The sequence below is a fragment of the Pan paniscus genome, chromosome X, assembly GCF_029289425.2.
Source record: "Pan paniscus chromosome X, NHGRI_mPanPan1-v2.0_pri, whole genome shotgun sequence".
NCBI lineage: Eukaryota > Metazoa > Chordata > Mammalia > Primates > Hominidae > Pan > Pan paniscus.
This window is the reverse complement of record NC_073272.2, coordinates 7,847,210-7,859,142: the sequence shown is the minus strand read 5'-3', so window position 1 is coordinate 7,859,142 and position 11,933 is coordinate 7,847,210. Positions and strand designations below refer to the sequence as shown.

General features: G+C 40.8%; 1 long non-coding RNA gene across 1 annotated transcript; it reads right to left on the bottom strand.

Annotated features, from left to right (window-relative positions):
- Positions 1-5,799: 5,799 nt before the first annotated feature.
- LOC129395340 (uncharacterized) lies at positions 5,800-7,632 on the bottom strand. Its single transcript, XR_008622811.1, has 2 exons — positions 6,785-7,632; positions 5,800-6,095 (listed from the first exon to the last, which is right to left on the bottom strand). It is a non-coding gene; the product is annotated as an uncharacterized LOC129395340 (long non-coding RNA).
- Positions 7,633-11,933: the final 4,301 nt, after the last annotated feature.

Below are 11,933 nucleotides of genomic sequence, written 5' to 3'. Positions count from 1 at the left end.
TGAGAGATTAACATGAGGTAATGATTATGAGACTCTCTTATAAATGGAAAAGTGCTTTATAGTTGTAAGGTAGCATGACTTTTTTTTTTTTTTTTAAGGAAACTGACAAGTTAATTAAGCTATTCAAGATAATTTTAAAATACCATGTTGTTAATATATTTTAAATAAATTCTAAGATTACCACTCATTTGGTTCATAGCACTGTAAATAAAACTTGTATTTTAATATCATGGAGTAAACCTAATGTCTGTTTTTAATTTTTTGGTCGTTGTTTGTTTTGGGGAAAGCATTAACGTTGAATTTTAATTTTGGTAAATGTTAAGCTCTACTAATGTTATTTAAAAATTCATAATTATCAACATAAGTTTAAGATTATTTATTGAATAGTCACACACCACAGTTGAATGGAAATATATATGTCATATTTTGAACACACACCATGAACCGGATTTTATTTCTCTTTCCCCATGTATGGGAATCCAACAAAATTCTCTGCAGTACAAATACAAAAACAACAAGAGCTAGCATCATACGTAATGGTGAAAGGCTGGATGCTTTTCCCCTAATATCAGGAACAAGACAAAGATTTCTGCTTTCGCCACTTCTATTAAACATTATACTGGAGGTTCTAGCCAAGGCAATTATGTCATTAAAAAAAAGGAATAAAATAAAAGGCATGCATACTGGCAAGGAAGAAGTAAAACAATATCTATTTGCAGATGTCATGATCTTGTAACAAGAAAATTCTAAAGATGCAAGATCAATATTTAAAAAGTCAATTGAATTTCTATATGCTTCCAATGGATGATCCAAAAACAAAATTACGAAAAATAATTCAAGTTGCAATAGCAACAAAAAATAAAATACATTACTTAGGAGTAAATTACAGAAAGCGGTACAACACTTAGACTCTGAAAAGTACGAACATTTGCTCAAGGTAATTAATGAAGACCTACATAAGTGGAAAGGCATCTTGTGTTCTAGGTTTGGAAGACCCGATATTGCTAAGAAGATTGTATTTGACAGGGTGGTCTCCTGAATCACCACAATCCCCAGCAAAATCCCAGTGGACTATGTCAGAAGTGAAAAAGTTGATCCTGAAATTCACATGGAACTGCAAGGCACTCTGAATAGCCAAATCATTCTCAAAAAAGAAGACCAAAGTTGAAGAACTGACACGTTCATTAATTGACGGGTGGATAAACAAAATGTGATATAGCCAGGCAACGGAATAGCTAAACAAAGAAAGGAATGAAGTACTGGTACATGCTGCAACATCCATGTGCCTTGAAAACATTATGCTAAGTGAAATAAGCCAGAAACAATACCACTTTTGATTCTATTTATATAAATGTCTAGAACAGGCAAATCTATAGAGATCATCAATATATTAGTGCTTGCCTGAGGCTGGGGTTGTGGTGGGGTATGGGGGTGGAATGCAGGGTAATAGCCAACGAATACAGTATTTCTTTTGGGGATGATGAAAATATTCTAAAGTAGTTTGTGATTATGGTTGCACAATTATTTTACTGTGCTAAAACCCATTGAATTTTACACCTTAAATGGGTGAATTATATCTGAATAAAACAGTTACCAAAAAAAAAAATAAAACCAAAAAAAAATTTCTATAAGTCAGAGAGCTCTGTAGCTTGGACCACTTTTTTATGCTTCAGCCAGCTCTTTTCACGGTGTTGATTTTTTACCCCCTCATATCCCACAGTTAATTTTCTGTTAAGGGAAAAGATGAATTCTGGGACTTTCAGTGAGTCTTACTTCCTTAGGATACATGAGTCAATTCTCCTGGCCTGCATGTGGGGAAAAAATTCAGGTTTGAAAATATGGAATTCTGATTAACACAATCAATCGATAATCTAATGTTTCTGTTATCAGAAAGGGGTCCCAATCCAAACCCCAAGATAGAGCTCTTGGATCTCCTGCAAGAAAGAATTTGGGGCGAGTCTACAGTGCAAAGCGAAAGCAAGTTTGTTAAGAAAGTAAAGTGGTGAAAGAATAGCTCCTCCATAGACAGAGTAGGCTGTTCCTGAAAGTAAAAGGAGAAATGCGCCCACCCTAGGTACAATGCTTGTTTATATAGAGGATAACAAAAAATCATGGGGAGATGTGCTGTATTACAGGCATTTGTGATAAGGGATTAATTTTCCTTACTATATTTTGCAAGAATCGATATTATTGTCTTTAAAGCAAAATTAGGAATGCTTTTGTTGTCAAGATATCGGGATATCCAGTACATTCCTGAATTTGGGTCTGTTTGGTAAACATTATTAATCTATTCTCCCCTTAACCGTAAACATCTAGAGGCTAGGAGTACCTAACCTCCTTGGAATGCAGCCCAGGAAGTTCCAGCCTCATTTTTCCTAGCCCTATCTCAAGATGGAGTTGCTCAGGTATGAATGCCTCTGACATTTCTAGAGTAACTGCCTAGAACACAGCATACGAGGTCCAGGAGTTCTGTTGATACTGAGCAACTGTGTAAATGAAAGGAAGCATCCCTATCCTCAAATCCAGTATGACCTAGTCCAGCAGATATGAGGGTTTTAAATTTTTCTCTTTTAATTTCATTTATAGTTTATTTTTGAATATAGAAATTGTAAACTTATCTGTGCCCAAATTCATCAATCTTTGTGGTGCACAGGGTTTCTGTCTTTCTTTGAAAGTTATCTCCACTTCAACACCATGTTTGTAAAATAAACCCTGCTCCCTTTTAGAATTTCTACACTTAAATTTAATTGTATATAAGAAAGAATATAAACCACAGGTAGATAAGTAGAAATCTACATCTATATGCATTCTTATATAGTTGAATTTAGTATATTGTATGTGTATAAATATGTACATAGTTACTAAATATAGTAGCAAATTTAGTTACATATACATGTATGCATGAATATATATATGTATACATGCACATATATGTGTACATGCATGTATTTTTCCCTCGAATGGTCAGAACACACAACTTTTTGTTAAATGCATTCTCTCTTCCTCACTGATTTGCAGTGCTCCCTTTGTCATGTACCAAATTCCTTTCTGTGTACCAATCTATTTATGGGCTGTTTGTCCCATCAATTACTCTCTATGTATATTTCTGTGCCAACCCCAAGTAGCTTTAATAAATGTAGCGTTATAAATCTGGATATATAGGTGGGCTGTTCCTCCCCCATTTCTTTTAAAATCAGCTTTTCTAGAACTCAAAGAAATTCTGTTGGCATTTACATTGATATTGCCTTCAATTTACAAATTAATTTAGGGAGATTGACATCTTTACAACACAGAGTCTTCCTCACCAAGAAAAAAATAATATGTTTTCCCACTAACTTAATTCTTACTTAATATACACCAGTAATGTTTCAACATTTTCTCTAAATTTATATTGTACATGGCTTGTTAAGTTAGTTTTGAAGTATTTTATTTGTATTTTGCTTATTTGGTAACACAAATGAGTTGTTTTCCTGTCAGTTTATTTCCTAACAGATTATTACTTTGATGTGGGGAATATATTGAATATGTGTGTTAATTTTATAACCAACTATGTTACTTTACTGACTTAACATCTCCATTCTTACTTTCTGCTTGATTCTCTTAAGTTTTAGTTACAAAATTGTCCCTTCACCCCGATATAATTACTCTACTTCCTCCTTTATAATTGGCACAATATATTTCATTGCCTTCTGTGTACTGCATTGAATAGTAATTCTAAAATAACACTAGTCATTAATGTTCTGGGTTCTCATGAAAGCAACTAAAGAATATGTGGTCTCTTAAAGTCTCTAGGGGCTCAGGCACAATGGCTCACTCCTGTAATCCCAGCACTTTGGGAGGTTGAGGTGGGCAGATCACCTGAGGTCAGGAGTTTGAGACGTGGCCAACATGGTGAAACCCCGTCTCTACTAAAAATACAAAAAAATCAGCCAGGCATGGTGGTGGACACCTGTAATCCCAGCTACTCAAGAGGCTGAGGCAGGAGAATCGCTTGAACCTGGGTGGCAGAGGTTGCAGTGAGCCAAGATCATGCCATTGCACTCCAGCCTGGGCAAAAACAAGAGCAAAACTCAGTCTCAAAATAAATTTTTTAAAAAAGTCTCTAGGAAGAAAATAAAACAAAGAGATGAAACTGAAACTGCCATTGCTAAATTATAACTGAGAAAGTGAAAGAGATCTGACCTAACAAGTTCCATCTTGCTTCTAACCTCCAAGCTGTCCTTTTCCACTCCTGGGCATAGGCTGAACTAACTTTGGTAGGAACTTAGTTTATTCTTTATAGTTTGAAGCAAAGACAATCACAGCCCTTTCCCAAAACAAACCTCCTTCTTGCTTAGGCACTAGACTGCCTTTGTAGGACTAACAAGTTAGTTAAAATATTAGAAATTATGGTTTAGGAGTCACGCAGGCAGAGGCTGCAAGATTCTGAACCTCCCCAAACTCCTCCTGGGGTTAACATCACTATTGTAAAGCCTAAGATCAGAGCTTGAGATATTTTGCAGACCCTGTGCCCAATGGATCAGCTGGTACCACCCAGATCCATAAACTGGCTCATTTGATCTTGTGGTCCCCACCCAGGAGCTGACTCAGCACAAGAGAAAAGCTTTCAGTTCCAATTGAGAGAGGAGAAAGGAAAAAACCTGGTCAGGCAGGCAGTTAGAGTGGGTCCTCAGCTGAATTATTTTAAACAAAAGAACAGCCTGCAGACACAGACAAGGGAACTTGCAAGGGAGTGGGGAGAGCTTGCCTAAGACATGCCCATAGACACACAGATAAGAAAGCATGCACAGGTGACTTGCCAAGACATACCTGCAATGGAAAATTCCATTCCCTCACACATGTGCAGTAAGGGGAACAAAGCAATATGGAGTAACTCAAGTTAAGGGCCTACGTGTGCATTAGGAGGATGGGGTGGATCTACCAGAAGTTTGTGCATTATGCAAATGAGATGACCAGCCCTCATCAGTTTCTTATAAAAGCTTTGCAAAACAGCAGCCCTTTTTCCAGGATCCCTCTCTGTAGCAGAGAGCTGTTCTCTTTCTTTCTCCTATTAAATTTCTCCTCTAAACCTCACCCTTGGAGTGTCTGCATCCTTGATTTCCTTGGCCATGAGACCAAAAACTCTGGATGTCACCCCAGACAACGAGGCCACTTCACTGTGATTTCCATCTCCAACCTGGCCAATCAGAACTCCTGACTCACTGGCTCCCTACCCACCAAATTTCCCTGAAAAACTCTGATCCCCGAATTCTCAGGGAGACTGATTTAAGTAACATTTAACAATAAAACTCTGGTTTCCCACATAGCCGGCTGTGCGTGAATTACTCTTTCCCTATTGCAATTCTCCTCCCTTGATAAATCCCCGCTGTCTAGGCAGCAGGCAAGAACCCATTGGGCAGCTACAAAACAACAAGTAAACTGGTAAAAACTATAGAAAGAAATGAAAGAATGGAGACTGGTGGTTCTGTCCAAGAAAGAATTTTGATCCTGAACTGCTCTTTGAGGATCTTACAAGAGGACCACCAGTGTCAGATGAGCAAACTCAAGCTTTTCATGTCCCTGATTGTCTCTCAAGGAACTCCACCTGCAGCTGGTGAGCAGTAGTAGGCCAGTATTTTCTAGGTTCACCCAGCACCTAGATGGCCTTTGTGGTGATGTTTCCTGACCCCGGAACAAAAGTGTGCATCAATGATGCTCACCTTGATTACTCAGCAAAGGTGGTGTTTGTCATGCTTCTCCAAAGTAAAATTACACATTTGCCTTTAGTCAGAGTTATCTAGAGGGACATAACTAATAGGATAGATGTGTATATATGGGGAATTTATTAAGGAGTATTGACTCACACGACACAAGGTGAAGTCCCACAAAAGGCCAGCTGCAAGCTGAGGAGCAAGGAAGCCAGTCTGAGTCCCAAAACCTCAAAAGTAGGGAAGCTGACAGTGCAGCCTACAGTTGGTGGTTGAAGGTCTGAGTCCCAGAGCTGAAGAACTTGGAGTATGATGTTCAAGGGCGGGAATTATCCAGCATGGGAGAAAGATGTAGGCCTGAAGACTAAGCCAGTCTAGTCCTTCCACATTTGTATTAGTCAGGGTTCTCTAGAAAGACAGAGTTAATGGGATATATATTATATATATACAGCTATATAAAGGGGAATTTAGGCTGGGTGCAGTGGCTCACACCTGTAATCCCAGCACTTTGGGAGGCCGAGGTGGGTGGATCACCTGAGGTCGGGAGTTCGAGACCAGCCTGACCAACATGGAGAAACCCCATCTCTACTGAAAATACAAAATTAGCCAGGCATGGTGGCGCATGCCTGTAATTGCAGCTACTTGGAAGGCTGAGGCAGGAGAATCACTTGAACCAGGGAGGCGGAGGTTGCGGTGAGCCGAGATTGTGCCACTGCACTCCAGCCCGGGCAACAAGAGCAAAACTCCGTCTCAAAATAAATAAATAAAAATAATAATAAAGGGGAGTTTATTAAGTATTAACTCACACAATCACAATCCCAATCACAAGGTCCCTGTATTAGTCTGTTTTCACACTGCTGATAAAGACATACCCAAGACAGGGAAGAAAAGAGGTTTAACTGGCCTTACAGTTCCACATGGCTGGGGAGGCCTCAGAATCATGGCAGAAGGTGAAAGGCACTCCTTTCATGGTGTAAGCAAGAGAAAATGAGGAAGAAGCAATAGCGGAAACCCCTGATAAACCCATTAGATCTCGTGAGACTTATTCACTGTCACAAGAATAGCACAGGAAAGACCAGACCCCATGATTCAATTACCTGCCCCAGGATCCCTCCCACAGCACGTGGGAATTCAGGGAGATATAATTCAAGTTGAGATTTGGGTCGAGACACGGCCAAACCATATCAATCCCACAATAGGCAGTCTGCAGGCTGAGGAGCAAGAAAGCCAGTCTGAGTTCCAAAACTGAAGAACTTGGCGTTCAATGTTAGAGGGCAGGAAGCATCCAGCATGGAAGGAATATGTAGGCTGGGAGACTAGGCCAGTCTCTCTTTTTCACATTTTTCTGCCTGCTTATATTCTAGCTGCACTGGCAGCTGATGAGATGGTGCCCACCCCGATTAATGGTGGGTCTGCCTTTCCCAGCCTACTGACTCAAATGTTAACTTCCTTTGGCAACACCATCACAGACACACCCAGGATCAACAATTTGTATCCTTCAATCCAATCAAGTTGACACTCAGTATTAATCATCACAAGGTTCTTCTGCCTGCTTTGATTCTAGCAACGCTAGCAGCTGATTAGATCGTGTCCACACAGATTGAGGGTGGGTCTGCCTTTCCCAGTCCACTGACTCAAATGTTAATCTCCTTTGGCAACACCCTCACAGACACACCCAGGGACAATACTTTGCATCCTTCAATCCAGTCAAGTTGACACTCAATATTAGCCATCACAGTATCCACTGGGCAGTTCCTTCAAACTGTGAAAATATCCTCTTCTTCATCAAATTTTCTACTCACTTTATCCATATCAGTATGAACTTGCTGTTTCTCATTTCACTCAATAACTTATAATCCATTAGTATTTTCATGCGCGTCCGTGTGAAGAGACCACCAAACAGGCTTTGTGTGAGCAACATGGCTGTTTATTTCACCTGGGTGCAGGCGGGCTGAGTCGGAAAAGAGAGTCAGCAAAGGGAGATGGGGTGGGGCCGTTTTATAGGATTTGGGTAGATAAAGGAAAATTACAGTCAAAGGGGAGTTGTTCTCTGGAGGGCAGGGTGGGGGTCACAAAGTGCTCAGTAGGGGAGCTTTTTGAGACCAGATGAGCCAGGAAAAGGAATTTCACAAGACAATGTCATCAGTTAAGGCAGGAACAGGCCATTTTAACTTCTTTTGTGGTGGAATGTCATCAGTTAAGGCAGGAACCGGCCATCTGGATGTGTACATGTGTTGTGCCCAGACCGTTTGTTCCCCAAAGAAGACCACCAGAGTCCAGAGTCAAAGCCAAGCGGCAAGGATCTTTACTACAAGTTCGAACCTGGTCCCTCCATTTCACCGCCTACAAGAGGGCCCCGAACAATGCGAGTGTTTGCTTTTTATAGCCTGAAAGTTACAGGGGAACAAAGGAATTCTTTTGGTTCCCGCTCTTTCAGTAAAACTTTAAACGGCTGTCCCCTTATCGGAGACTTTCCTGGTGGTGTTTGTACTGGGCTCAGGAAGTTTGAGAGATATATGGCGATATGTGGTGGGATGGGAGGATGGGATGTGTTTGTACTGGGCTTGTTTGTTTTGAGCTCGGGGCTGAGGAATGTGCCTGGCTCCTTTCATTTCCCCCCTCTTCTTTTCAGGTATTTTTAGAGCCAGTCTTGGGTCTTATAAGTCTGATTCTGTTTCAGCGTTTACATGTTGGTATTGGGCTCTGAGTACCATGAGTTGTACAGTGTCAAACCTTTCTCTAACAAACCGCAAAATTCTGTTAACAACACAAGGTCCTACGGTAAGCAGAAATAGTAGACTCAGCAGGGGTCCAAGGAAGGGGGCTAACAGAGAAAACATAGATGAGTTCCACCATTGGTCTGCAGCTGAAGCAAACTGCTGTGTTCTTACTTCTGTGCTTAACTTGCGTAACTGTTGGACCCGGTCTTCCACAAGCCCTGATTCATTTATGTAGAAACAACAGTCTTCCTTTAGAAACATACACGTACCCCCTTTTTCAGCAGTGAGTAGGTCTAAGGCCCTCCGGTTCTGCAAGGTTAGGTCACAGGGGATATGATGGCTTAGCTTGGGCTCAGAGGCCTGACAAGTATGATTAGTTGTTTTGATACTCAAACTGTACCCAGATTGGCCAGTGGTAGCTCTCCAAATTGGCTTGCATCTTTTACCATAATCTCATGACTCTTTGAATATTTTCTGATATGTTATATTCCTAATTACCATCTTACACTGCTCCTGACTCAGCCCAGGATTCTGCAATTTTTCCAAGGAGCCCTGGAATCTACAAACGAATAATAATGTGTAGAAGACAAAATCTGGATCCTCAATGTTCTCATTAACACTGGAGTGTCCTCATGCCCAGAGTCTCTTAGTGAACAGAACTAAAATATGTACACATATATACGATGGGGTCCATGGCTACCGGCCCCCTAAATGTTTGCTGAAAAATCACTGACATGAGGCAGATTGATTAAGAGGAGAAGAGGAATAGAAATGTATTTAATGTGTATATATGGGAGACATAAGAGTGAAGACTCAACTTCCTAATCAGGTTCAGAAGCTTATATGCCACCCTGAGATTACGGAAAGAATTAGGACTTGGATCCTGTTAAAACAGGTGGTGGGGCGGTGGGGCGGGGGGAGAAGAATTCTATTGAGGGGCAACAAATACTTTGTAGGGAGAATGACAGGAGGAGAACAGAGATTAACTTGTAAAGAGTTCTCTTTGGAATTTAAATGATCCTTGGAAGACACTCATTATCGTGGTAAAAAGGTCTGCTCAGGTGTGGGGTTACATCCTGGTCTTTTCTGCAACAGATAAAGAGATAACGGGGAGGAAGAAAAAACAATTGTTTTCCTTTGGGGTTCTGAATTTTAGGCAGATAAGGGAACTTCAGGTTCCTCGGGAGAGAAGGTTGAGGAAGGAGGTCATCAGAGAGACCTTGAGGCTTCTTCAGTTCAGCATGTCAAAATGCCATATTTTGGGGTATTGGTTTCTGAGCCCCAGCAACAAGTACCTATATTTATTTTCTTTATCTCTCAAAAAGACTATCACAAAGCCCATTACTTGATTCTGATACCTCCCATTCTATATCCATACCGTCATGCTCATTCTAGCTTTCCTATCCTTAATTGTAATTCCCTTATCTGATGGAATTTTGGCTCCCATTGTTCCTAATATTTGTGCTTATTTTTATTTGCCCTTCCCCTCTATATGTATCCAATCCTCCATAGCAGCTATCAGATCTTCCCCCAAGACAGATGCCCACTCCCCTTATTTATTTATTTATTTGAGTCTTGTTTTGTCACGCAGGCTGGAGTGCAGTGGCATGATTTCGGCTCACTGCAACCTCCACCTCCCGCATTCAAGAAATTCTCATGCCTCAGTCCCCCGAGTACCTGGAACTACAGGCATGCACCACCACCCCTGGCTAATTTTTTTTGTATTTTTAGTAGAGACGAGGTTTCACCATGTTGGCCAGGCTGGTCTCGAACTCCTGGTCTCAAGTGACCCTTCCACCTCGGCCTCCCAAAGTGTTTGAATTACAGGTGTGAGCCACCGTGCCTGGCCCCCTTCCCCTCATTTAAACTTCAACACCTCACACCAAGTAGTCTTCCTGTATGGTCACCATCCTCACACTGACTCTGACCTCTTTCTCTGGACCACTGGGGCACTTTCCCTTCCCTGGTTTTGGCACCTGTCTTTCTCAACCGCATCCTGTAGATTCAGGACTGAATTTGTCAGAGGTGTTTGAACAAGCTTGACCCCATCTTGAATAGGGGCTGGGTCAAATGAGGTTGAGACCTGCTGGGCTGTCTTCTCAGGAGGTTAGGCATTCTTAGTCATAGGAGATAAGAGGTAGGCACAAGATAGAAGTCAGAGAAATCCCACTGATAAACCAGGTTGCAGTAAAGAAGCTGACCAAAATCCTCCAAAACCAAGATGATGATGAAAGCGACCTCTAGTCTTCCTCACTGATCATTATACGCTAATTATAATGCATTAGCTTGCTAAAAGACACTCCCAACAGTGCCACAACAGTTTACAAACGCCACGGCAATGTCTGGAAGTTACTCTATAAGGTCTAAAAGGAAGAGGAACCCTCAGTTCTGGGAATTCCTTGTCCCCTTCCCAGAAAACTCATGAATAATCTACCCCTTGTTTAGCATACAGTCAAGAAATAACCATAAAAATAGGCAACCAGCAGCCCTCGGAGCTGCTGTGCCTATGGAGTAGCCATTCTTTATTCCTTTATTTTCTTAATAAACTTGCTTTCACTTTACTCTCTGGACTTGCCCCCAATTCTTTCATGTGGGAGATCTGAGAACCCTCTCTTGGGGTCTGAATCCAGGCCACTTCCTAGTAGCAAATTAGTCAAGAAAGTAGGAGAAAGAAGAAGATGTAGAAGAATGCTAGGAATATTTCAACTCTCTTCAAGGGCTTGGTTGAGTTGTGAAGAAAATATTTCACTCTATTTTTCATAGCAAAGGAAAATTCATGCACTGGATTAGGTATAGTAACACTAGTTCATGAAATACACACAAAAATGTAAAATAGCTCAAACACAAGAGATGATTTTCTCATTCTTGTGATATGAAATCCAAATGAGTAATCTTGACTAGCAAAATGATTCTCCTTTGAGGAATAATTCAGGTGCCAATTCCCTTCCATGTTTTGGTACCATAATTTTCTTTCTCATATTCAGTGAATCTGAAAGAGGGGAAAGAATGATGCATATTGTCAGGAAGTTATATGGGAGACCTGAAAGTGGCACACATGAATTCTGCTACCATCTTGTAACCTAGGACCTCACTGCAAGGCAAGCTGGATACATGCACCCCAATGCACCTAGGAAAGAAGAAAGCGGCTTCCTGAACAGTTAACCAGTTTTTGCCAGGTAGCATATACTGTAATTCAAATTTTAAAATACTATATGAACATAAATTCTGAATAATATATGAGGCTATTAGGGAACAATCTTGCTCTTACAGTAGTGTAACTTGTGTGTGTGTTCAATTCTTCAAGCTTGTTTACCACAGTGTTGACTGTTCTCAGTCATTTCTGTTCTACTTGGACTATTTTGCTTCTATGACCCCTTGGCTTTCATCATTTTGGTGCTTTTATTTTCCTTCTCTGCATTCTCCTCCTGCCATCAGATTATCAGAGGATCTCTCTTACCAGCTGCAGGATTTTGGAAAGTTGCTTGCCTTTTCTGCATTCCCTTTCTCAAGAATGAAAAGACATTGG